The sequence below is a fragment of the Periplaneta americana genome, chromosome 4 (assembly GCF_040183065.1).
Source record: "Periplaneta americana isolate PAMFEO1 chromosome 4, P.americana_PAMFEO1_priV1, whole genome shotgun sequence".
NCBI classification, from domain to species: Eukaryota; Metazoa; Arthropoda; class Insecta; order Blattodea; family Blattidae; genus Periplaneta; species Periplaneta americana.
In genome coordinates this window covers 62262055-62289862 of record NC_091120.1, presented here as the reverse complement: position 1 = coordinate 62289862, position 27808 = coordinate 62262055, and the positions used below count along the sequence as shown (strand labels likewise).

The window sequence follows — 27808 nt, the reverse complement described above, 5'->3', positions numbered from 1 at the left end:
TAAAGAGTATAAAACCAAGTGGATAAACCATGTACAAAGAAAGAACATAGACAGATTACCATTTCGTTTTAAGAATTATAAACCGGTAGGGAAAAGAAATATAGGAAGACCCAAAAAAGGGTGGCATTAACAAGATATGTAGATTGCTACAGACAATAATGTCTAGCGCATAAAGGAAGAAGAAGAAGATTATTATTTAGGTTATGTAACAGCTTCTGCTGTACGAGATTATGGACAATCATGTATCAGAGATTGTTTAATATATATTGATAATCGAAGTGGAATACAACTGTTTCAATAAAAATTAAATTGAATCAACAAAGCCTTCTTAACTAGTAATCGTCCATAGAATTGAATGACGTTTGTATAGTTGGTACAACTGTAAAAAGAGTATACTGAACATAACACGCTACTGCCATCTAGCGGAATATGTGTAATGATGAGATGGTGCAATAATGCATTTTCAAGGCAGTTTAGTAAGTCAATTAATATTTTATTTTATTAGAGTACTTTATTTCTTATAATCTTTATATACTTTCTTCTAGTCGTATAGCTAATAGTCAATTAAATCCTACTATAGTTTTGATTTTCTCTAGATATATCAAAACCTCTAGTGAGATTACTGTTGATAAGTCAATTATGTGATACTAAAATTAATCACACAGTCATGAAATATTTATGTAACAAATACCGGTACATGAAACATCTTTAGCGAGGGAGTATTAATGTTTATGGACGAGGCATAAGCCGATTCCGTAATATCAGACGAGGCCGCTGAAGTTACACATACTTGCTACATACAATAAATTTTTTGGTACTCAGTCCGTAAAGTGGTTTCTAAAACCATTATTAAAATAAAATCTTATCTTATTTTCAATATTTATTCATATTGGCAAGCCATACTCTTAGAATATACTTCCGATACCAATTTTACAAAGGCGGCCACTTGATTAATGTGTTGTCTTGGTTACGGCGTTTTTATTTTTATCGATAATGGCAGATATGTCAGACGTTTCGGGTGACATTTTAGGGAAAGCTAGAAATATTGTGTTAGAATTGCTTCCAAGGAAATTAGGGAAATATATATGACAAATTGTTCCTGAAACGTCGTCCACATTATTGAAACAGGTAATCAGGGATTAGTAAACATGCTGGTTTAACAACCAAGAAGAAAATAATCCTTATTTGAATATAAACTTCATCACTCCTAATACTCCTTCAAAACGCATCCAACATGACACGTCAGTCATACGATTTTACTACAGTATACTTGAAATTGTCGGCGTTTCTGGGAGGGATGCGGTGTAAGCTATATCCAGCAATCTATTGATATCGTGATAATTCAATCAACTTGCGAAATTAATTATTGGATCGCTTATTTAGCAACGCTATATCAACTACGCGATTGGATTGTTGATAGCAACATCTTATTTCGCGAGACGAGTCCGAGAATTCGCCACACGATTACATGACATTTGCCTTGGAGTTCGAGGAAATCTAGTAGTAAACCCAACTAGATTATCGTCCCATGTTGGATTCAAACTCATGCGAAGTGCAATGTTGTAACACAAGTCACGCTTGGTATTCGAAGCCCACGCCAGTATTTAAAATTATTTAGAAAACTTCAGACAAATTTTAAGACATAAACTAATAATATTTAATCTTCCTCAACTTGGTGAGGTTGCCACAGACAAAGAATGTTAAACAGTAACATTTAAGATGTGATATTGAAAATGTATTACAAGAAATTTGTTTACAATAAACTGAAATTTACAATAGACAATATTTCACAATAAAGAAAATTTGCAGTAAAATAAAAAATACAGATACAAAAATTGGATGAGAAAATTCAACTGTAATTTGAATTGAAATACAAGTGTCGCCGTAAAATCTGCAGAAAACTCTTCAAAGCTATCATACAAATTTCCTTAATTGTTGTTGTTGGGACTCCAAATTTATGACAGAGTGACACGAATTGTTTTGTTATGGTCCCTTTAGCGCCCACCATTAATCCGATGACTTCTATATCCCTGAGTTTATATGATGTTTTGTAATAAGGGATAGTTGGTTCATAAATTGTCCTTTTCTCTAGATTAACTTCTTCGGGGTGATTCCGATGCGTCTCGAATCTGATGGTCGGATCCAGAATATAACCTTTTGTCTCTCCAGGTTAAAAAATGTTATAATATCGATACGCCGATTACTTCCGGTATCCGCTATTCCATGGACTTCTTCAAAGGTAGTGTAGCCATTTAATAAATGACAAACTCCCCTCACGACCGCCTGATTTCCCTCAAGCTTCCATTTTCTTTCTCAAATGCAGTTCATAATCCCCTGCTGCATCTAAATTGATGCTTTCTGTTTAACGTAGCGATTAATCCTACTTTATAATAAAATTGGATTGGTATCGAAAATGAAACACACAGGATTACGCAATAGCAACGTAGTGTATGTAATGAATATGGAGGTATTCAGGTTTTCGATAATATTGTTGCTAAAACTGAAATGGGACTGAGAATTAGAAATTAAAAATACATTGTATAATATTCGCCTGAAATTGAATCTCGGATAATTGGTTATATAAATATCAACGGTTATCACAAAACAAATCTTGGCATGGTGTGCACCATGAAATATAGGCCTAATTTTCAGGAAGGAAACAAAATTAATGACATTCGTTGGTCATGATTCCATTATGGCGCATATAAATTCGTAATAACGACATATGTTAATAGAAGAAGTCAGCTATGGTACCTCAAATATTTTGAATGCGGGGTCTACAAAAAACGAAGATATTCATATAAAATAGATTAATAGAAATTCGAAACATTACTGAAGAATCGGATGCCAAATATGTCTTAAATTTTGGAACGGGATGGCTATTTGAACTTGACTATACGCGTACAAAAACTGTATTTTAGAATAAAAGTAGCTGCGATATAGTTCTTAAGAACAGTGCCAAGATTTAGGTATTTGAAGAGGAAAAGAAACTGCAAAATATGAGATGAATGAAACGTTGACAGCCTTAGTAACATAATTCAGAAATAAAGACAAAATTAGAAGGATCACTTATCGAGTCCAAAGACATAGGCCTATAGCCTACTTCCGAAAATACCAAAACAATACCGACCGAGAGGATAAAGAAGATTCTAAAAATACTGTATAAAATGTGTTACATTAACTAATTTCTACTTGATATGAAACAAACCAAGTAGGTAAAATTGCAGCTGCTGATCATAATGATAATGATGATGATTATGAAAGGGACGACGACATGATTGAACATATGACCATAGAAACAATTGGTTCTAAAAATTTTCTCTTGAACGGTGTGATTTCATAACATCGTCGGTTACCTGAAAAGAAAGGATAGCGCTTATAGTCTCAATATTTACAACTAATAACTGTTAATATTGTTTTATGTCTCTCTTGAATGTCAATTTGCATAAATAAAAATAATAGAAATTATTATATTTATAACTATAATTACTTCGTGACTTTATGAAAATAATCCTCCCACTCAATGAACTTATTCTGTTTTGGTTTGTATCCCACTCAAATGAAAAGTAGATCAATGGGAAAATCACTGCTAAAACTGGGTTGAGCCAATGAAAAGGCGGATGGACGAGTGAAAATCGGACTATGCAAGTACCTATGTCCTAATCCTGAAAGTCAGAGAAAGAAGAACTTCGAGTATAAACATATAAATTGAAGGAAATATGTTACTTTCTAGAATTAAATGGAATGAAGTTTCCTTTAATTTTAATCGGTTTTACCTAACGCTTTATCAGCACGCAGTTGTGTAACATCGTGAAATTGGCGAAAGCCAGATATTTTATCTACAGTATAAGAGTTCGAGGTTGTTTATTACCTGAGAAGAACCAGCTCCGAATTAAGTAATAAAATTAATCAGCCCAAGCCGGAGCATAATCCGACCAGCACCATCTCGATCTAAAGTACAGCTCGCTAATCCTAGGGTGAAGTCGTTGGCCCACTGTATGTAAACTACACCATAGAATAAAATTTATTAAATATCTCATTCTTGTTATCAGTAAGTGAATGCTTTTTCATTGCACCTTAATTGGACAAACGTTTTCGCTACATTTAGCATCATCAGATCCAGACTTACTAAAGGCTTTACCAATGAACAAAAATGTATTTAAAAATAGGCTTAAGGACTTTACTAATAGACGGTAGTATATTATACACACTACTTTAGCGTGTAAGAGGGCCTTAGACTAGAAATGCTTAGCTTAAATGTAGTTCTGTTTATAAGTATGCATAAGGGTGTAATTATTTGAACTGTTGTATCAGTGAAGCGAGGTGAGTCATTGAAGTTAGGGTTTTACAGTGCAGTGAATAGTTCCGATCAGTGATAATTTATAGCGTCAATGAAATGTGTTCTATAGTGTCAGTTGAAATGTGTTATAGAGTGTCAGTGAAATGTGTCCTAAAGTGTCAGCGAAATGCGTCATAGTACCACTACAGTGAGTGAGATGAGACTAAAGTGAAAGACTATTGAAACTTATGTAGGGCCTATACATATGTAGGTTGTATCGTAAAATTAGGTTATTTTATGTTTTATTATTAATTGTAATTATTGTGTTAAATTGTATTGTGTATTCTTATTGTATTGTGTATATAATTGTATCGTGTATTGTATAATTGTATTGTGTATTGTAATTTTATTGTGTATTGTTTATATTGTGTATACCACTGCCACCGGGTGCTTGCCCACTTGCAGTGTAAATACATACATACATACATACATACATACATACATACATACATACATACATACATACATACATACATACTTAAAGGGTGTGAATGATGTTTTGTTATTTGAAGTGTTGTATCAGTGAAGAAGTGTGTTGTCAGTGATGTGTGTCGTGTAAGTGATGTGTGTTGTGTAAGCGAAGTGTGTGTCTGTGAAGTTTTATAGTTTATAGTGGTAGTACAAACTATTGGAACAGCGAAATGTTTTTGAAGTGTTAGTGAAATCAGGATAGTATCAGTGAAATGGTCGCAGTTCTAGTGCAGTGAGTGAGTTGACAGCGAAATGAGTGTAGTGCTGAAAGGTACTTGTGCATATATGCACATATCATACTCGTGGGTTTTATTTCGAACTTAGGGTCAAGATACAAATTAGATTTACTTTAAATGTTATTTTAAGTGATCGTGCTTCATTTAATTTGGGATGCTCATTATTATTATTATTATTATTATTATTATTATTATTATTATTATTATTATTATTATTATTAATATGTAACATTATTAATATTATTATTAATTGTATTTTTATTAATTATGTATTAGTCAGAACTTCGCACCTTATTGGTTTGAATTTGTAAATTGTGGAAAGAACGATCTTGTAATTGATTATTATCATTAAATTATGTTATTTTGTTTTCTTACATTACTTGTACATACACTTTTAAAAATTCCATAAACACTATAAAAATGTGTAGTGTACATATATTGACATTGATGGTTAAAACTTCTATTTGACGATAAACTCGGTAACTGTATTGTTATTGCTGTTGCGAAACTATGTACTGTATTTATACAAACGTTTTCGCTACATTTAGTATCATCAGGTCCAGTAATGTATTTAATTTATAAATACAATATGGACCTGATGCTGCTAAATGTAGCGAAAAAGTTTATAAAAAAATACGTAATATACTAAGGTGCAATAAAAAAGCATTCACTTACTGTTAAGTAAGACAGATATTTAATAAGAAGTGTTATTCCAACAATACTTATCTGAACAAAAAATTACTTTGAAAATTACACCATAGAAATCACATTAGTGGATTTATGTTACATTATGTATATCATGTTTTAATTTGTGAAATGAGCGCAAAAGTCTTAAACAAAATGTAATCAGCAGTAGTTGCTGACGTAGGTGAAGTTCTTGACAAGAAACAGTAACTGCAAGTTTTCTCAGTGCAGTTCCTTAATTACTTGAGAAGGCGCTCTACAAACTGGCGTCTATGCATCTTCTTCATTAGGAAGGCTAAAAACACGCCAGAACATTAGTTTTTATTAACATTAGCTATGTGTTTGTTCAATTCTTAATTATTTATTTTGTTCCACTATAGTTACCTCCCACTCGGCTTTCATCTGAGTTAGTCACGGTACGTGTAACGCTGTGTACACTGTAATTAATTACTACAGCCAACGCTCTTTGTTATTGCAACGCAACTGGAAAACCTTCCCTCCCACAACGTCACAATTCGACTGCTTTGTCATCACCACCACTATCATCACTACCACTACCATCATCATCACAATGACTGTTATTTTTGTTGCCATAGCCTTTCAGTGTACGTCAGTGACATTTGCAACTACAGAAACCCAAATACATAAATAGGCTACATCGGTTTCGATTTCGGTTAAAGAAAATAAGATTTTTCTCGTTTCTACAGAGTATGGATATATATTTTTCTCGTAATGAGTTTGTCTTTTTTGCGTGACGTGGCGGCATCTACATCGGGACACATTGTCACTATTACTATTTCTACTGGGTGTTCATTTCAAAGTGTGTCATGATGTCACTGTTGTGAGTCAGCGATTTGAAGCGAGTTTCAACTTTTATGTCAGAGAAGTTGCCTATTAATCAAGGCGTTCAATCTGAACTTGAGAACGTGTCGTAGCTACAGATGGCGGTCTGTAAAGTCTGTGTGCTACCATAACCTCTTTCGAACTGTGTTTTGCGCGGGCAAGTCGTGCGCAGGTTATTTGTTATCATCGGTTGCGTACGGAAACATTCCACAAATCAAATGCTCCGTGTCCATGTTGACCGTCGAAGTTAATGTCAACAAATACGTAAGTGATCATCTTAACCCTCTCCACATATCCTGACAGTAAGAAAAAACTCACCTCAGTACGTGTTTCCAAACAGTTCACATTCCTGCCACTACAGGCGTTACCATACGTATCGGTAAGTACCCTTCAGAATGAACGCCGTACTTGCTAGGCAACTTCTCTGGCACATATATAATACGCCTATGTGGAAGTGTAGGAAGATTGAATTCTCTAGGCTCATCGACTAGCCACATGACGACATAAAGCGAGCCATGACACACTGAACTGAACACGCAGTAAATAAGATCTAAAATTGCATGAATAATAATTGTATAGAACAAGTCAACACATTCAACTATCATGACTGCAATCTTTCTTATTTAAACTCCAGTGACGTAGATATTAAACTAGCCAAATCTCAGCAACTGTTAAGAACAATCAAATCAACTCTATTAAAGAAAGTTCGACCAGAAACAATTTTGAAATTCTATCAAGTTATGGCAGTCCCTGCATTATTATATGGATCAGAGACATAGTCATTAACGAAAGGGCAACTTCAAAGAATAGAAGCTGCTGAAATGCGATTGCTATGACCTCTTGCAGGATATACTCTTTACGACAATAAAAGGAACGCTGACATCCGAACAGAATTGAGTATCACCGCCATTGCGGATACTATAGAATCTAACGCAACAACTGGTATGAACATGTATTAAGAATGCCCAACAATAGATTACCCAAGAGACTAATGGACTATACACCTCATGGAAAACGGGGCATCGGAAGACCAAGGAAGAGATGGAAAGACCAACTTTCTTCTGGAAGCGGAACAGGCCAGAAAGCCTAATCCAAGACTGTTATTGATGACATTATTATTATTATTATTATTATTATTATTATTATTATTATTATTATTATTATTATTGTCTGCCGTTTTGTTTCTGTGGATAACGTGTGTTCCTTTCCATCCTAATAGTCTGTGGTTAATTCACGACGAAAGCAAAGAAAGAGATTTATCTCCCGTCCAGGGAACTGAGTAAGTACCTTGTAATGTGCTCTCCTGTGTTGTTTCAGAGCGATGGTCCTACGTTGTGCTGTCCATACAATTAGGGAGGCCCGCACTATGTTCTTGTCTATTATAAGTCAATGTTATACTATCCCATATCCCATCGGATTACAAATCAGAATCAACTACGGAGTAAAATACGAATTATTATTATTATTATTATTATTATTATTATTATTATTATTATTATTATTATTGTCTGCCGTTTTGTTTCTGTGGATAGCGTATGTTCCATTCCATCCTAATGGTCTGTGGTTCAATTCCCGACGAAAGCAAAGAAAGAGATTTAGCTCCCGTCCAAAGAACTGGGTATTTGTATCTTGTAATGTGCTCTCATGTGTTGTTTCACAGCGATGGTCCTACGTCGTGCTGACCATATAATTAGGGAGGCCAGCACTGTGCGCTTGTCTATTATATATTATAAGTCAATATTATACTCTCCCAAATCACATCGGATTACAAATCAGAATCAACTACGGAGTAAAATAACAATTATTATTATTATTATTATTATTATTATTATTATTATTATTATTATTATTATTATTATTACAGGAAGTTCGGTGATTTAATCTCGTAAATCGTGTTTAGTATGAAGATAGTGTGTTTAGGGGATCATAGATAGAGAGATCGGTTAGGAAGTTATAAAATTGCAAAAAGATATTGGGAAATTAAAAAGTGGCTAGTTAATAAATATAGTTACCGATTGAAGTTTATTGTAAAGAAATAAATCTTAGAAAGTGATGTAGTGAAGTTTATGAAAGATGATCTTAGAGATAGTATTTCCAATTTTCTATAGTTTTTTCTTAAAGTTGATTGTGGTTAAGGAATGAATTATCAAACTAAAGTGAACTAGATACTCACGTCAAGATTTAATAAGATTATTAAAATGACGTATATTAGTTAGAAAAAAAATCCCAATGAGTATAACCGTGTGAAGTGTTACGATTTAGATGTAATGTAGAAAGACGGAATTATATATACATTTAGTAACAAGAATAGAATGCTGGAAGGAACGTAAATGTGCAACGAACAGATGGTGGACATTTAAGATCAATAATAGGTATACGTAAAAGAAAGGTGTGATGAAACCCGTATACATAAGTTATGGTACACCATAACTAATATAAATGTTGATGACAAATAAATATCTATATATTATTATTATTATTATTATTATTATTATTATTATTATTATTATTCAAATTAAAACATCTATACAAGTTCGGCGGATTCGGTGAAAATTTGTTTCCATTTCAAAAGAATTACATATGTATGTGTTACGTTCGCTCGGTGGCAAGTTAAACCGTGGTCTTGCACCATGCAAGAGATCCTTACTTTTGGAAATTTATTCTTAGTTAAGAACTCTATTATGAGTGCCAGAGAAAAGTAAAGTACTTTAATCCGTGGTGGTGGTGGTGGTGGTGGTGGTGGTGGTGGTGGTGGTGGTGATGGTGGTGGTGGTGGTGGTTGTGATGGTGGTGGTGTTCATTACGTGGCGTTTATGGTAGTGGTTAAATGATGATGGTGGTCTTCTGTAAATTTTACTTAAATTCGTATCCACATTATTCTATTTCATTAACTTCAGTAGCGAAGACTATGAGAAGGATTAAGATGTTACTTCTCAAAGTTAAGTCCGAAATCACAAATACTTTTATTTGCATTATTATCCATGTTCAAGCAAATTAATGAGCAGGCCTACTATCAATTTCTCTGTATCACTTTCAATATCGAAATTAATTACTGTAAAAACCATTACCTCCGTAGGCCTATTAGTTTGACAGGACAATTAGATAGTGAAAAGACTATTTCAGTTTCCAAACGAAAGACACTTTATGAGGAAATATCTGTTTAATTAGTCTTTCTATTGTAGTCAATTATTAAGAAAGAGTAATTTCTTTGCTTTGGTTTCCATATTAAAATAAAATAATGAAATATGTTAATTTAATTGCATTAACTTGTATACTGAAATTAATATATTGCATTCGTCTGCATTTCGAAGCCAATTACTAATAGATACCGTCAATTAATGAGATACTTTTTATTTTCGTTAATTCCTACAGATATTTAAATTTAAAAAATAATTTCTTCAGATCATTTTCCATGTAAGAGTCAAATAATGAAAAACAAGTTTCTTTAACATTGCATTAAAAGACATGTGAAACGTCCGAAGAGAAATCACATCGTACCTAACGCATTAATCAAACCGATCAATATATCAGGAAGTTCAAATTGTTGCTTTGTTGCTTCGTAAGAGAGCTGAAAAGATGTCAACGTACATTAGCTCAATGTCATGGCAAGGTGGGAGTCGCGACGGCGCCATAGTAAACAAGAAATAATGTCGTGACACATTATCCGGCGATAGACTAGAACCTCCTGTAGTTCTCGCGGTCTACTCCCCTAGAGTGAAATGACCCACGTATTGTCTGCAGAAAGGCACAGTAGCTACTTTTACAACTGTAGCTGTAATAACAGTAACTGTATAATGTCTATAACAACTACTTTTGCTGATGAAATGCGCAATAGAATCAATTTCTACAAAGTGACGGAACAGAAATGCAAACTTCTTCAGTGAACAGTCGGTTTGATAACAAAAAATTACACTACTTGTTCCGAGATACAGTTAAATATGACTCAATATTTTGAAAACATAAATGTCTAGACACCTTGTCGTTTTTATAACAGCCGTATTTCCTAGAAAAGCGATAGAGGTAAACATTTTTGTACGTGTTAGGAAAGCTAGAGCGTATGAAAATGTACTTCAAACCCAATAGACGTCTATGTTCATTTAGGAGATATTTCCGTTCACGTCGTAGTTTTACTACTAATATGACTTCTTACTTTTGAAACGTGGTTTACAATGCGCAAACACTCGTAATCGAATCAGCTAACATTCCCTGAACACAACGCTAGGTTACATCAATGTGCTTTCAGTTATTTCTCTCTCGCATAAATCTGCATCCACCTATGCATTTCCGAAACTGCTTCTGCGGAAAACTTATACATACAGAATTTGTATTCTATATTTGAACGAATAAAAGTTTATAAATGGGAATTCCTAATTTCATCACATTCTACATACATACATACATACATACATACATACATACATACATACATACATACATACATACATACAGTCCACACCTGTGGAGTAACGGTTAGCGCGTCTGGCCGCGAAACCAGGTGGCCCGGGTTCGATTCCCGGTCGGAGCAAGTTACCTGGTTGAGGGTTTTCCGGGGTTTTCCCTCAACCCAATATGAGCAAATGCTGGGTAACTTTCGGTGCTGGACCCCGGACTCTTTTCACTGGCATTATCACCTTCATCTCATTCAGACGCTAAATAACTTCAGGTGTTAATAAAGCGTCGTAAAATAACCTACTAAAATAAAAATAATACATACATACATACATACATACATACATACACACACACACATACATACACACATACACACATACACACATACATACATACATACATACATACATACATACATACATACATACATACATACATACATACATACATACATACATACATACATATCTTCTGCCCGTGGGCAGGTCTTTCACTGCAAAACGGAGTAGAAAGTAGCGAAAAGAATAAGGTTTATATTGCTTGTACACTGGGTTTCTAAATTATTTTGGTAATACTTTCATATGAAGAGTCCACTGCAAGAATGATGGATGTCATTTGGAATACATTTTGCAGGAGAAGCAATTGATAGTTTGAAACGCTTAGCGCTCAAAGCTTAACTGAGATTTTCCAATCATTACTGCACAATAACTATCAGTGTTAATGTCATATAACTCTCTATGTACATTCTACATATCTTAAGCTATGCATTGACAGTCTTGGTTCATTTTCGACAAGAAAGTGACATCCATCATTCTTGCAGTGGACTCTTCATATGTTCTTGTACTTTAGTCAATTGTCCGAAGAAAGGTCTGAATCTCACAAGTGATACCAAGAAGGCACCACTTATGAGACAACTAGGCCAGGAGATAATGGCGTAGAGTGGCCAGTTCATTTCCTCCTCCATTACATACATCGCCGATTAGCTACATATTACACTAGTCAGACTTCAGATGCATACGAACAATTGTTCTTCCTCTGACACATATCGTCAAGTGAAATATACTGCCTGGTAATAGATGTAAGATATATCAGCCAGAATCTCAATAAGGGGATAACTTTCATATGATTATTATTAATTAGTAGGCGTATCAATGATCGTAAATCTAAATTTAATTTAAGTACCGGTACTTTTAAATTTATTTATTGGCTCGGTATAATTATTATCTACTCAATTTGAGAATCCCTTGTTACACAACGTATATCAACACGATAGTTAAATTTTTACCACCCTAACCCAAATTATATATCTGTTTATGGATGCAGTCGCAATAATGATCCTATGTCTCACTTTTTCAAGATGTTCGGATGGAAGTGACAGATAAATTTCATCCTTCTCACAACCCCAAAGAAAAATGTTACATGGTGTCAAATCTGGTGACATCGGAGGCCAAGAACAACATTCCAGATCAACAGCGGTAGCTCGTGTAATCAAACTATGAGGTAAGTGGTCAATTCGGAAATGTGAAACAACTTTTGTACCACTGTTACTGAATTAGTTTTCGAAACCTGGGGAACGCAAAACGATTTATGTTGTGAAGTTGTCATTTTCAAAATTGCCTCCCGTTATAACAGAAATAATACGGTTTCCGAAACTTATAACTTAAAACTTTGAAAGTCAGACTACAAAATGGCGTGTACATAGTATCTCAATTTCTCATTGATACCTACTTGGAAATAAATACATTATGAATGTGTTACCATCATTATGAAATAATGTGTAATTCAGAATCCATACTGATGAAGAATGACGACCCCTATGGCAGTCAATAAAGTATGAAAGAATGTAATTATAATCAAATATTAAACAGGAAAAGCTACGAGAGATTACTCAAATATTTAATGTAATGTGAGGTGGTGAAGGGCCCCGCTATCGAAGGACATTGACTAAGATTAGACTGAGTAGTATCTATTTACCTAGCTTTCAACCAATTCAGCGTCGTAATTAATGGCAGCAGAGAAATGGCCGACAATTGTTTTCTATAATAGTTTGTCAGTAAAAGGATTATGTTACCTGTATTAAAACATGGGTCTCTCAGGTTTATGTCTGTCTCACACAATAATCCATGCTAAGGACATTTTCCTCCTTTAAAATACTTTGCCATCGTCTTAATTTCAATCAGCGAACCTCGGTTGTAATAACTAACACGGTATCCGCTGTACCACTGAGGACAAGGATTTATATTGAAGGAACCCGTACTTAGCAGTATTATTATCAAGCGACCCATATGAGGGTCAGTAAATTCCTGAAAGGAGGATTGTCATAAGATGTAGATTAGAAGTTACACTGAAATTTATTTTATGAAAATAGATATTGAAAGTACTATTGTGAAACATTTTTTACCACTGTCCACATATTGTACTTGACGTCCAGTCCTGGAGACTAACCACGTATTGAGTGAATAGACTGTAGAGGAACCGAAACGAGGCGACCATGACCCGGCTCTCGGCAAAACCGCTCGCAAACTCCGTTTACGAAAGCAGCTTGCTATCGTTGATCCGCAAAGCATTATCGGTAAATCGACACACCATAATCTATTGATGTAAATTATGAGTAAATACAGTAATTAAACACAATTTGCTACAAAAATTAAGAAAGGAGATGCTGAAACTTTATGCCTTCTTGGAAGCGATGCTTCCAGGATGCTGTTGCTTCTTTTTGTACATTATTTCTCCTACAGTTCCCCGAAGGTCAGAGTCACAAAGAATGATATCGAGGGTTGAGAGGGCTACACTTTCCTATTCATAATTCAATCCTCCAATACTCTACGAAGTTCGACCACAGAATATTCAGCTGTACGTACTTTTGCAGAGTCCTGATGGAAGGAGAGCAGCAATTTGTCCTTTTGTAATAAGATTCTGCAAGAGCGCATACAGTCGACTATTCTATGGATGAATTCCGAGTATTCAAGAATTGTACTATCCCCAGGAATATGTCGCCATTCTGATCCTAAGATCTAACCTCACTTGACTTTTATCTGTGGGGAATCCAAAAAAAAAAAAATCGTACAAAAATAGTCGAAATATCTTGGAAGAACTGAGAAAGAGCATCCGGTAAAATTTCGTCTCTATTTCTCAATGGAAACTCCAACGACTGATGGGTTACTCTTCTCAAATAGTTGCAACAAATATTTGGGCTATAAAGCCAGCCAGATTAAAAAATTCAACATTGTCTTTCTTAATTTGGGCGAGTGAATAATACTTCAATTAATTAGGCTTACATTTAATAATATTACGAGTATTTTACATTTATAGTTTGTGGTATCCCGAATCATGGATACTGAGTTGTGTATCACAATAGGAAACTGTATGCTTAAGATAACAGGATTTGATAAGCGCATAGTAATAATTCTACGTATGACGGAAAAAGTCGTAGTTGGGATTTTTATCGGTGTTCTCCTGTTTCCCCATATTAGACATCTACATCATTCCGTCAAATTGTCTCCATTTCGTCATCATTCCATACAATTCTCGAGCGGCGGCTGATGATGCACGGAGGGGGTTGGCCTAAGGATGAGTGAGGTTTCCCGCTCGAAACCTGGGTACGCAGCGAACCTTAGTGTAGTCAGCCGGTGTAGATTTAAGAATACGCCTAGCTTGAGGGTCAGTGCAATAGATTGTGAAAGGTAGCAGTGTTAGGTCGTAGTATCTCCTCCCGAAATTAAATTCAATTGATTTTCTCTACAAACTATTCACCCAGTATCTTCCGGAAGTAACAATTTATTTTAACCTTCCTGATGAAATCTACATGTCGTACCACGTTAACCATGAAGTCTTAAATCATACTACTTTGTATAAACACTCACAAATGTGTGAGGTAAAAACTGAATGACCTAAATACTGAAAGCAGACATTGGTAAGTTTTAAAGTTGTGGTAATGAGAAAAAGTCAAAGTGTCTTAAAAAAGATATGGCGAAATAAACACACTTGAAGTGAGATTCATCTACACAGGATGTTTGGGAAGATTTTGTCAGTATTTACCTAAGAGGACCGACATGAAGATCTCCCAGCTGTTAGCAAGTCTTTGTCAGTATTTCACTAATAGGACTGGGAACATCTTCCAGCTGTTGGCTAGCAGACAAGAATGCAATGCTAAACTCCATCCTCCCATATATTTCCGTACCTACAGGAAACTGTTAACGTAAAACAGAAATGCATAATCTTGCAGAGATTTATAAAATTACTTGCATTCTGCAGGAGTTTGTCAGAATTTGTCTGCAACGTACTACGATTTGAGTTCAACATACGTTTACTAAATTACAAGTAGCTTAAATAATAATAATAATAATAATAATAATAATAATAATAATAATAATAATAATAATAATAATAATAATAACAATAATAATAATGTGATTCCTTCAAGGACCAAGATTACTGCAAGATAAATTACCAACAGTATATCGTAGCAATAAACTTCAACACTTTTTAATAATAATAATAATAATAATAATAATAATAATAATAATAATAATAATTCTTTATTTATACTGGCAGAGTTAAGCCATAGGGCCTTCTCTTACACTCTACCGTTGGATCCTTGAAGAAAATATTCTCAAACAAGACAATGCATACACAATATTACAGACATGTACAAATTTAATTTAATAGGACATATGTTACTTCCTAAAAGAAATCAATATAAAGGTTATGAAATAAATTTCCATCAATCAGTCTATGTATCTGAGCTTACGGAGGAGTCAAACAAATGTTCATCAACATGTGGACCGTAAAGATAGATCCATGGAGAATAAAACTATATGGATATAAGGAAGATATCAGCGACAAAATCTCCTCATTCATTCCTATTTATTCTATGCAGACACTGAGTTTACTAACTAAAGTTTACCGAGTTATTTAGAGACTTATATCTATATACTTCTAATTCGACTAAAATCGCTCATATTTAGGCATCAGGGACAACACTTTGTAAGATAGGTAAATAATGCTTTACAAACTTCGCATTTTTAGGCTACAGTATGTTCCCAACAACACTACACTAACAAAATAGTGCAAGATGTGATGAAGAAAATGAGATAAAACGGAGGTTATATTCCATTTTTGACAAATTGCACATAAAGTCACATTAATACACCCCAAATCTTCAGTCGATTTGTTTCAAATCCTTCGAAAGATCAGTAGGTTCGCTTTAGAATTGAGTATGCTATTATGTGTGATCTCGGTCATTACATCCTTCCCAGCTTTCAGCTTACACCTTTCTTTCAACTCGTCTTTTGAATTACATTTCTTGACAGTCGCTGATATAATATAGATTCCAGGTTACGTAATGTCCAATTTCTTTCTTGACTGAACAAGCATCATATTCCTTTTTGTCACTGCTTCTCCCTTACGAATCCATTTCAGAATTCCGGCATATTTTCTTTCCAAGTAGAATTAAAATGTTGAAACTTACGTGATATAATTTAATTTCATCCAGTAATAATAATAATAATAATAATAATAATAATAATAATAATAATATTAATAATAATAATAATAATAATAATAATATTAATAATAATAATCTGACTTACTTACAAATGTATTTAAGAACTCGGAGGTGCATTGCAGCCCTCACATAAGCCCGCCATCGGTCCCTATCCTGAGCAATATTAATCCAGTCCCTGCCATCATATCCCACCTTCCTCAAATATATTTTAATATTATTCTTCCATCTACGCGTTAGCCTCCCCGAACTCTTTTCCCCTCAGGTATTCAAACTAATACTCTATATGCATTCTTAGATTCACCTATACGTGCTACATGCCCTGCCCATCTCAAACCTCTGCATTTAACATTCCTAATTATGTTAGGTGAAAAATACAGTGCGTGCAGTTCTGCGCTGTGCAACTTTCTCTATTCTCCTGTAGCTTCATCCCTCTTAGCCTCAAATATTTTCCTAAGCACCTTACTCTCGAACTTCTTTAACCTCTGTTCCTATCTCTAAGTGAAAATCCAAGTTTCACAACCATACAGAACAACCGGTAATATAACTGTTTTATAAATTGTATCTTTGAGCTTTTTCGAGAGCAGATTAGATGATAAAACCTTCTCAACCGAATAATAACAGTCATTTCCCATATTTAATTTCCTCTTGAGTGTCATTTATATTTGTTATTGTTGCTACAAGGTTCTTTAATTTTTCTACTTTTTCAAAGGATAAATTTCCAATTTTTATATTTTCATTTCGTAATACGTTCTAGTCACGAGACATAATGATATACTGTACTTTGTTTATTCGGGGTTTACTTCCAAAAGTATATTTCCACTTGCTTCAATTAAAATTTCCGTATTTTCCCTAATCGTCTGTGGATTTCCTCTAACATATACACGGCATCCGTATAAACAGACAGCGGATGTAACCCGTTTAATTCCAAACTGTCCCTGTTATCCTCCTAGACTTTCCTAATGGCATATTCTAGAGTAAAGTTAAAAAGTAAAGGTGAGTTATATCAAGGAGTCACATTGTCCACTGCCGTGGAGTAACGGTTAGCATGCCTGACCCGTGAAACGAGCGGGCCCGGGTTCAAATCCTGGTTGGGACAAGTTACCTGGATGGGGTTTTCTTTGAGGTTTTCCCCCCTCAACCACTTGAAGCAGAATTGCTGGGTTAATCTGGCGTTGGACCTCGGACTCATTTCGCCTTCACTAACTTCAACTTAATATATCATCTTCAATAGTTTCAGGTCGACAAGGAGATTGGACAAACGTGATACCGTGATTAGCCTACAGATGCCATCTATCTGGGGGAACTGCACAGATAACAGGAGACGTAGCGGCTTTCAAAACGGACTACGGCAGACGAGAGAGAGTAGCCTAGGTGAGTTGCTGTATATACGATACCGCGATCTTCAGGTCAGTGCAAGATGCAGCAAGACGTAGTATGTGAATTGCGAACAGATTCCATTGATCTAAGGAAGCCGGAGAACATCATAGCGAGACATAGGGGCATTCCTGCCTACGTGGACTCCGTAAGAACTGGATCTGTAGTTGAATCGATAAGATGGCACCAAGCAGTGAATAACGTACTCATAGGAATGCGATCCTAAGGACTTCAATAATCATTCCATAATATAATCAAATACCTTACTATAATAATACCGGACAGCCTGCAGTTTTGAGTGCGAACGACGCAGGTGCTGCTACCTAGGCGGCAGGGTGTGCAGAAACCCGTGAAGAAAGCTGTAATCTACTACAATGTAGATTGTTACTGGGCTAGTAAATAGCTTTATTCATAATTACAGCTGTGTTAAAATGTCAGGGTGTATAGTGCTGTTTATAACTGCTACAATTACAGCATTACAAACTGTTCCAAATCGTACTTTCGATTTCCGAGGGATCATAAAACGTGAGTCCAACAAAATTCTTTAGTAGGCCTAATGCCTTTGTCTCTGGGTTGATAAAACAATAAAAATTAGTTTTTTATTTCGACCTATTAAGTGAATAGAAGTTAAAATGTATTGGAAATTTTAAGGTTTTAGCAAATTAAGTTTCATTGTTGTCCACATGCCTTTATTAATTATTATTACAAGCATAAGGTTACTACCAATTTTATCTTTACAGTTGTCAGCAATGGGTATATAAAGCGTTATTGTAATTTCATTCTTAATGTCAGAATTAATTCTGTCTCACTAAAGCAAAGCAAAAATATGTACCGTAACATTTAATTACAGGAAATAATACTAAGTATGCAATATTTTTCGGAATATACAGCTTTGATATAAAATAATAATGCTACATTAATTATTATTCAACATTTCTTAAGTGTCTCATATATTATTTCATATTAGTACATGAGCCGTTCAGAGAAAAAGTGGTGTAAGTCAGAATTGGATAATGAGGTTTAAAGTAAAAATTCTGTAAAATACAGCGCAAAGTAGCAGTTAATATATCCTTCGTGCTATCCACTAACTACTAATAGTTTAAATAAATTGAATATTAATTGCTACTTTGCACTGTATTTTACAGAATGTTTACTTTAACTCTCATTACCCATTTTTTACTTACACCACCTCTGCTCTGACGGCTCACATACCTCACGCTGTAAACAATAGTCCGATTCCCGCTATGTTAATATTTTTATTTGTGGTCGTAATACCACACTTCTCTGCTAGATGTCAGCTCCGCAACATTTCGCACTCTCGTCAATGCTGCTAGTATACAGCTGTCCGGTATTATTATAGTAAGGTATTTGATATAATGAGGTTGCACATTAAGCCTCAGGCTGAGGTGCTAGCTTTCGAATCTTCCTTCGAAAGAAAGAAGGATTCACATTTCTATTAGTTTAATCATCTAAAGGCGTTATTCGCATCATTTTCAAGTCTTCGACTGAAATGACTAGCTCGGGATACGAAACATGTTATCGGTGCTGTGCAATAGCACACCACTACTGTTTCGAAATTATAAGCGAACACACGGACTGTAATCTCATCAGAGAAACGAGTTCAACACAGTTTCGTTCCTTTCACTCTCTGCTTCTCCCCACCATATGGAGTGCGGTCATCTATTACTTCTAGCTGCATTTTCACTCTTCACTGGTTCGATACGTCCGTTTCATCACCTTCCCTACTCCATTCAACCAAGACTTTCTTTCCAATCCTTTTCTTATTTTTATTTCCTTCTTGCGGCTTTGTTAGTATTCTGTCATTGTTGCTGCCTTTCAACGTCGCCCAAAATTGGTTTTACTTAGTTCAGTGCGTCCTTTACAGCCGTAAGGTTATTTTCTAAAAGTTGAAAGAAGTAACGTATCCAAAAATTCAGGCTGTTCATTTTACAAAGACGCTGAACATCTGTTGTTAGTATAGGGATCTTCAATGTAGAAAAAATAATATTGAGTTAAAATTGTTACGTCTTTATATTTTCCGAATAAAATGTATTTAAAGTGCAGAGCCTTATACGAGTAGTATCGATTTTAAAATATATTTAAATAAATACAATCCAGCTGCTTAAACGTCTGATGAAAAACGGAACAAATAATTTTGCCTAGCTCATTAGATGAACTATAATAAGCAATTTCGAAGTCAATAAATGTATTCTTAAAAATTGTGTAATTGTATCTATTTGAAACAAAAGTAATATATAGGGCCCATATTTCTATACAAATAATTATTTATTTTATATTTGAGAGACAACGATAAATGTATTACTTATAGGGGCTGATCACCATTAACTGATTAAGGCATTGAGAGATTAATACTGTATAATCTTCAATCTTCGTCGTTTTCGAAATTGAGGCAATTTTTTGCGTTTTTATGACGATGTTATGCTATTTTCATAGTACGAGTATTTCGCAATTAATTTGTGATTTTACACGTGGATATGTCTTTATTCCTGCTACAATTGATGAGAAAAACTAACAATTTTAGCGTAACACGAAATTCAAGAATTCTCCGTTAAATGTCAAAGCGTAAGTGTGCTGTCATCTGTCGAGTGTTGTGTAATCTGTGTATTTTTTTAATGAAGAAGCAAGAGCGTTACCTGATAAACTAAGTTTTTCTGTATATAACCGGATATCGTCAAGGAAGTTATGACGTCACTGAATGTGTTCATGTAATAGAGGGGAGTCAAGTTAAAGTGAAATATAATATTTATATTTTATGTACATTAGTGGCAAAAAAAAAATCTAACCGATCCTTGTAGCTGATTTCAGAGCCTTATTCACTCCTGAGCACGATAGACTGGTAACTAAGACTTTCGTGGTTCGAATCCTGCCTGGAAGGAAACTTTTTTTTTTGTTCCTTATTCAAATTAGTCCCAATACTTTTCGATTGCAGCGATATTTAACTACTTAATTAACTTATTATTCGCAGAACATTAATTTTACCAGCAATCGAAACGTATTGGGAATAAATTTGAATAAAGAGCAAAAAAAAGTTTCTTTCCCAGGCAGGATTCGAACCACGAAAGTCTTAGTTACCAGTCTATCGTGCTTTGCAATGAAAAAGGTTCTCAAATCAGGTACAAGGTCGGTCCGGTTTTTTTTGTCACTATTGTACAAAAGAAAACCCACGATCCTACACACCCATATTTCTTATATATGCAGCAGATTACGTAAAATAATTTATACATTTGTAATTCTTCATCGTATTTTACTGATCAATGTTTTAGGGCGTACAGTTGATTTAGCTCTTTTTCAGTCCACCATTCAATAGGGAATTAATGCGTGGGATGAAACTTAATAAATGTATTTAGATCCTCTACATTTTTTTTTACAAAAAATAATAATCAAAAAAATGCTCAAAACCTATTAGGGGATTAGCCTCCTAAACTCATATTTTCTGAGTCTGAATTCTGTAAGTTTGAGCAATGATACAAATACACATCATTCAAATATTATCATAAAAATTATAAATATTACGTACCATTTACTTACATTTACAATACTAGCTGAAGGTTAATTTGTTTTTAAAAGCGCAAAAACATTTCACAACGGTAGGTTTAAAATACATTATTAGCCTAGGATCAAGGTTATATAACTCCATAATCAAAATGCACACCGAATGTTCAACATTGAGTTTGAATGCAGCTGACTCGTACTTACCGTCTGTGCAGAGTACTGCCTGGTCAACATGTTGCCACGTCTCTCAAACCAGAATATTAACAAATTTAAGCATGCATTTTTATTTAATTTCACGAAAAGTAATAGAACACACAAATATGTATTTAAATTAATATTAAATCTTTGCTGGATATACCTCTGATGTAATTGTTTTCGTAATTTTACTAAGGATATAAGCAGTATAACGCAAAAAAATAAGTAAAGAAATATTATTTACTGGGAAAACTATCAAGTTTTGACCCTATGTTGTATGGACATTTTTGGATCCTGTAGACCGTCCCCGACGACTGTGGAAAGGAAGGCACTTATACACCTTACACCCTGTATACTGTATATATAATATTTCTATGTATTAATTATTGTATTAACTTTTGTACTGTATTTCTTATATGAGCTTTGCTCATACGGGTGTCCGTGATTTTTTATGTTTTGTATAATAAAATAAAAATGTTAGGCGATGAATAAACATATAATGAGAAAATACAAGTAATCAAACAAAGTCGTATACATAAATTATCTGGGTTCTATGAATCTCCAATCAATTTATCATTAAGATTCATCTTGATCTCTTCGTCCCAGGCCCGACCTTCGAAAAGACAAACCAAACCAAACCAAACCAAAGCTAATCTAGGGAAAGGGAAAGAGTGTTGTAATATTTGAAAAGTTACATACTGCATTAATGACTCACAGTAGAAGTTGGAATTCCGCAATGCTTGGGAAAAGTGGCATAAGTCAGTTTCCACAAACATTTTTTATTAATTTATTGACAACTTACGGAACACCTGCTCGCTTGGGAAAAGAGACGTAAGCATTTCTCCCATTACAATAACACAGTACTAAATTTCTTGGCATAATTATGGATAATCTATTGACTTTGAACGAGCATTCCGATTTTATTGCTAAAAAATTTGTTCTGCTTATTTTTCTATTTTGCAACTTAGAGATATACTAAACACCAAAATATTGATTTCAATTTACTATTCACTTGCTTATGCATATCTCAGTTATTCCGTTTTCTTATGGGGTAACTCTGCCAATGTTAATAGAATATTCATTGCAAAAAAAAAAAAAAAGAATTATACCATCCGTTTTTAAATTAAAGAGTTTTGACACATGCAAACCTTATTTTAAGCAATACAAAATTTTAACATTTCCATCCATTTATATTTACAAATGCCTAATTTTCTTGAAACAGAATGAGAATAAATACAATAAGAATTTAGATTATCAAAATTATAATACACGAAATGCACATCTGTTCTGAATAAAAAATCAAAGACTTGTGAAATATGAAAAATCGCCTGCATACCGGTACACTGGCATTGTGTTTTTTAATAAATGACCATTGCAGATACAATCTTTACCTTATGCAAAATTTAAAGTGAAAGTTAAACAGATTTTAACTGATCAAACTTTCATTTTAATTTGTGTTTTAATTTTATTGTGTTTTTATTTATTATGTAATTGACGTGTACATCCATGTATATGGCCATGTATAGAATAAACAATCAATCAATCAATAATTCATACAGAATAAAATCAAATCGACATAAATAAGTGTGAAGACAGTTTTTTTCCTTCTCCTGTAAAATTAACATTTTTGACTTGTGCCACTTTTCTCGAGCACTACAGAATTGAAAGGGAATATAGCAATTGCAGAATACTGATAAATTTACAGAAGTGAAAAATAGCCTTGCGCGTATTTGCAGTAAACTGAATTACAAAATTCTAAAATCACTGGAAAGCAATAATAGAGGCATGAGAAGTTTCAGAATATTGTACCATGTAATCGAAGTATTCACCTACATTTTTAATTATTCAAGTCGTATGTGAATGGACAATGGATTATTTGTGTGGGCTGGGATATGCGGACGCGATGAAGTGGAATAGAGAAACAATGACGAAACGGGAGGCGCTGAAGGAGTCGAATACGTTATTAATTCTGCACCACGCGTGAATTACGGGCGTTGGATTTTATATCCAGATGAGTGGTAACGACCTGATGAGTATGCTCGGAGTGTAAATTGGTATTGGAAATTTTTAATACCTCCATGTATTACGTCATTTCATTAAAAACCACTCAGTAATGAAACACTGATCATCATCATCGTGAATTGAAACTAAATACAATAATTAAAAGAGTTGAAGTAAATTTAGTTACTTTTTCCCTTGCAATGGGAACAGAATTTTGAAAAGAATGTTGAATTCAAATACAATACTGAATTAAAATGAATTCAAGTAATGCTTTTCCTTTTGAGAACATATTGAACCGACAAGTCATGTATATAAATAATTAATTTATTATATAAAAACCTTCATTGACTGTCACATACTTTGTTTAATCAATTTTTGTATGTGAATAACATAAAATAAATTAAATGTTAACTAGTACGTTCGCCCTCTCGTTTATGAACGTTAATGAGATTTATAATATTGAATAATTACCTTGAAAGTTTATAAGACCGAACAATGAATTTGAATATATTGAAACAAGGAATTAAGTTGAAACAGTCAAATGTGTAAGTAGGAATGTTTCAGTGTCGAAAGATATAAATTACATAAAACTTCATCCTTTTGGATCCCAGATTAAAAAATAAAAGAGCATATCAATTAAAAAGTTGAGACAATTGAACATCTAAAATTATAATGTAGCCAAAAACTGCTCAATCATACTTACGTATATTACCTTCTACAACTTCTTATAAATGAACATTTTTGTTTGAATTATAGGCTAATTTTTCTCCACTCATTCACTCCGTAGGACTACAGCTTTTATACAATTTTGGCTGTCTTAAAGATGGCATTCCAGATCTTCCTATCCTCAGCTTTTTTCTTCCATTTTCTGTATTTTTTTAATCACACTTAACCGCAACCAACCGTCTTACACTTGGTCTACTTCTAGTCCTTCTTCCTCCTGGTTTATCTTCCAAAGATTTCTTTCGGGTCTATCATTCTGCATTCTATAGATTTGTCCCAAGCATTTCAAATGCTTTTTTATTGTGAATACATTCATAACTTGAAAGAGATCCATCAGTTCTTTATTTGTTATTACTTTCCACAAACATCTATTAACTGGTTAGAATATTCTTATTAATACCTTTCATTTCCATATATTGTATTTCAATTATATCGTCGTTGTTCCTGCAATAACACCTATGTGCAAAATATAAAATTGTTCAGTAGGAAGAGAAAAAACACTTATTTATCCTATGGTAGCCGTACATAAGAGACTGTGAATTCTTACATTTTCGTAACAAAGAAATATAATTACATACTTACTGGCTTTTAAGGAACCCGGAGGTTCATTGCCGCCCTCACACAAGCCCGCCATTGGTCCCTATCCTGAGGAAGATTAATCCAGTCTCAATCATAATATCCCACCTCCCTTATATCCATTTTAACATTATCTTCCCATCTACGTCTCGGCCTCCCCAAAGGTCTTTTTCCCCTCTGGCCTCCCAACGAACACTCTATATGCATTTCTGAATTCGCCCATACGTGTTATATGCCTTGCCCATCTCAAACGTCTGGATTTAATGTTCCTAATTATATCAGGTGAAGAATACAATGCGTGCAGATCTGTGTTGTGTAACTTTCTCCATTCTCCTGTAACTTCATCCCTTTTAGCCCCAAATATTTTCCTAAGCACCTTATTCTCAAAAACACTTAACCAATGTTCCTCTCTCAAAGTGAGAGTCCAAGTTTCACAACCATAAAGAACAACCGATAATATAACTGTTTTATAAATTCTAACTTTCAGATTTTTTGACAGCAGACTGGATGATAAAAGCTTCTCAACCGAATAATAACAGACATTTCCCACATTTATTCTGTGTTTAATTTCCTCCCGAGTATCATTTATATTTGTTACTGTTGCTCCCAAGTATTTGACTTTTTCCACCTCTTTAAAAGATAAATTTCCAGTTTTTATATTTCCATTTCGTACAATATTCTGGTCACGAGACATAATCATATACTTTGTCTTTTCGGGATTCACTTCCAAACCTATCTCTTTACTTGCTTCAAGTAAAATTCACGTGTTTTCCCTAATCGTTTGTGGATTTTCTCCTAACATTTTCACGTCATCCGCATAAACAAGCAGCTGATGTAACCCGTTTAATTCCGAACCCTCTCTGTTATCCTGAACTTTCCTAATGGCATACTCTAATATAATTACATACAGGAAATTTTATTATTTGCTGTATCACTATTTAAGCTCTTTAATTGAGCAAAAATCTTCAAATCGATAAATATGTCACATAGGAGTTATTCCAGGAACAACAACGATATGATTTACATCAGGCCTTATTACTGTCTTTTATATAGAGTGTCCCAAAAATCAGTTTCTCCTTGCATATGTTCAAGCTGGCCGCTTTTATGTTCAATGCATTTATACGACTTACAACAGATTTACAAATAAATATGGGTAAAGATATCCTTTATAAACGACATGAAGCTTAGTGGGCATAAAGGTAGAGCTCCATGCTTTCTCGATCTCGGCACTGCATAGAACGCGGTGTTGTAGTCGGCACCACGCTCCGACCGTATTTAACCCTCGGGGAAGACCCGGAATTCAAGGTTCCGTTGTGAGAAAGAGAGTACTGAAAATATAAATTCATTATTTATGTCTCGTGTAAAAGTATAAATATGTACCAGCGCAGTCGATTCTGGTAGAGAAAGGATTTATTGAAGACGGACAGCTGACACATTACGAAAAAAAGAACAATAAATGAAATATAATGAGCTTCATAAAAACGGAAACATTATGATGTGGATTCTGGTATTGGAATTGCTTAGACGAAGATCGACATATGACATTCTCAGAGGATAATAGAATAGAGACGTAAAAAGAAAAAGACCTAGCGTGACAAGAGTACAGAAATATATCTAAGAAATAAATTTGATACACGAAGAATGGAAACTGAAATCCGTAAAATCGCGTAGCAATCGTCATAAATCAGGATGATAGCCAGGTCTGTCAAATGAAGCTCTTGGCTATAAATTTAACGTATAAAATACAGGGAATTAAATATTAGAGGAGAAGGTTGTAATATGGGATAGTCTTTTTCCATAGTATATAATTTCAAAACAACGAAGTTAAAAATTAGAATTGAGTGATCCCTTACAGGGATATCATTTCTCCTTTTGTGTGGAAAGTTACCACATGATTATTTCAAGGAATAAGATGTTATGTTTTAGAAAGTGCTCATGCCACATAATTGGACTTCCAGAAAATAAAGTTTCAATATGGGATAGACAAACTGCCAGCGTAAATTCTAAAAATTAAGCCTGAAATCACATACAGTGCTTAAGACATAAACACTGGTAAACACATTAGACACAGAATTCATATGAAAGACAAGTCTTGATATTTATATAAAAAAACATGAAGTTCTCTGTTTTCCATAGGTGAAAGCCCTAATATTGTCCTCAGAATACTTCACTCACGTTTATCAGTACCTTACACACAAATTACAAGTTCTAAGACTAGTTTGGTCCTGAACATCTATTTTATCGCAGAAATAGTAATGTTGTAATATGGGATAACTCTGTCCCATAATACCACCACTCATATCATAGCACAAAACCTTCGATAAATTTAATTTACAATGACATTTGATTTCCATGATGCTCTTACATTTTTTAAGTATAAAAATAATAACTCTATAACTTAATTGTTATTTCCGAGAAAAGCACCCCTGCAAAGACTTTTAACACTGGCGTAATGAACATGACCTCCTCTCATGCACAACTCTCACTCGATGGACTTACTGCATCCCATTGCAGACAAAGACTACCCGAGGAGAAAAATATGCCACTGTACGTAACAGATAGCGCCAATAATTTCAGAAAAATAGCCATGTCCCATTTTACAACCCCGTCCCATATTACCACCTTCTCCTCCATGTAAAAAGTAATTATTATCAACTATACTGAGACTGACTAAAGTTAATAATTCATAAACAAGTAAAGAACTTAATTTAAAAACTGTAGCTTGTGACGGAACTTTGAATAGTACCTAAGTATCTAACAAACGACCAGAATTTCTGTGTAGGCCTATACGTAATTCAACTAGAACTAGTAGAGAAAAGTTAATGATGTTACAATTTAAGGACTTGCTCAATAATTTCGAGTAGTAGGCTGAGAATACAGATTCCATAAAGGAAAAATACGAGAATAGGAATATCAGACATAAATTTGTAAGAATAACAACTAGGCTCTTGCGTC

At 34.1% G+C, this 27808-nt stretch overlaps 1 protein-coding gene and 1 long non-coding RNA gene across 5 annotated transcripts in view; one reads left to right on the top strand and one right to left on the bottom strand.

The window, feature by feature from the left end:
- LOC138697839 (atrial natriuretic peptide receptor 1-like) overlaps positions 1-27808 on the bottom strand; it is a 2249689-nt gene that overhangs the window by 1057962 nt on the left and 1163919 nt on the right. The gene's annotated exons all lie outside the window — the stretch shown is intronic.
- Positions 1-27808, top strand: part of LOC138697842 (uncharacterized) — a 434418-nt gene that overhangs the window by 325749 nt on the left and 80861 nt on the right. For both annotated transcript variants that reach the window (XR_011331625.1, XR_011331624.1), the window contains 2 exons: positions 12323-12465; positions 17703-17842. This is a non-coding gene — a long non-coding RNA (uncharacterized lncRNA). The remainder of the gene's footprint in view (positions 1-12322; positions 12466-17702; positions 17843-27808) is intronic.